The sequence below is a fragment of the Cynara cardunculus genome, assembly GCF_001531365.2.
Source record: "Cynara cardunculus var. scolymus isolate 2C chromosome LG 1, CcrdV1, whole genome shotgun sequence".
NCBI lineage: Eukaryota > Viridiplantae > Streptophyta > Magnoliopsida > Asterales > Asteraceae > Cynara > Cynara cardunculus.
Window position 1 is genome coordinate 29,537,721 of NC_037528.1, and position 1,565 is coordinate 29,539,285.

Sequence of the window (1,565 nt, forward strand, 5' to 3'; positions counted from 1 at the left end):
AACATGACCATGTTTTCAATTTTAATGAAGATTGTAGAAAAGCTTTCAACATTTTAAAAGAAGCATTGGTCACTGCTCATATGGTAATAACACCTGATTGGTTCAAACCCTTTGAAATAATGACTGATGCTAGTGACTGGGCAGTCGGTGCAGTGTTGGGTCAAAAGAGAGAAAAGATTTTTCATCCTGTTTATTATGCAAGCAAAACTCTTAATGATGCTCAAATCAATTACACCACTACTGAAAAGGAATTATTAGCTATGGTCTTTGCTCTTGAAAAATTAAGATCATACTTGATGGGAACCAAAGTGATTGTTCATACTGATCATGCTGCCATCAAGTATCTTATTTCTAAAAAAGATGCAAAGCCAAGGTTAATAAGGTGGGTCTTGCTTTTGCAAGAGTTTGATTTGGAAATCATTGATAGAAACGGGGTGGATAATCAAGTGGCCGACCATCTGTCAAGATTGGAAAAACAAGACAAACCAGTGCAAAGTAGTGACATATGTGAAGTATTTCCTGATGAAAGAATTTTGGTTCTTAATCATACTACTGTGCCTTGGTTTGCTGATCTTGTTAATTATTTAGCTTGTGGGATTATTCCCAAGGAATTTAATAAGTATCAAAGAAAGAAGATCATCTATGATTCAAAGAAATATTTATGGGATGACCCTTTCTTGTTTAAAATTTGTGCAGATCAGGTAATTAGAAGATGCATCCCAAAAGAAGAAGTACCATCAGTTCTACAGCAMTGCCATGCAGGACCATGTGGAGGACATTTTGGAGAAAGTAGGACAACATCCAAGGTTTTACAATCAGGATTCTACTGGCCTACTCTGCACAATGATGCTCAAAACTTTGTAAAAAGTTGCAATGAGTGTCAGAGGAGTGGAAATATCTCTAGGAGAAATGAAATGCCTTTAAACGGAATTCTAGAAATAGAGTTATTTGATGTTTGGGGTATAGACTTCATGGGACCTTTTCCTCTGTCCAATAATTGTGCCTACATACTGGTTGCTGTGGACTATGTGTTCAAACAGTTGTGAAGTTTTTACAAAAGCACATATTCACTAGATTTGGTACACCTCGTGCCTTAATTAGTGATGAAGGCACTCACTTCATAAACAACATGTTAGAAGAAGTCCTTGATAAGTATGACATCAAGCATAGGGTAGCAACTGCCTACCATCCTCAGACCAACGGATTAGCTGAATTGTCAAATAGGAAGATAAAAGAGATTTTGGCCAAAGTAGTCAAGCCACATAGAAAGGATTGGGCCTCTAAGTTAGATGATGCTTTGTGGGCCTATCGGACTGCTTACAAAACCCCATTGGTATGTCTCCCTATAAATTGGTCTTTGGAAAAGCTTGTCATTTACCTGTGGAATTAGAGCACAAGGCCTATTGGGCCATTAAGGAACTCAACATGAGTTTAGATGAGGCCGGAAGAAAAAGGACTTTACAACTTTGTGAACTGGAAGAACATAGGAATTTTTCCTATGAAAATGCTAAGTTTTACAAAGAAAATACCAAGAAATGGCATGATAAAAAGATTCTTCCAAAAGA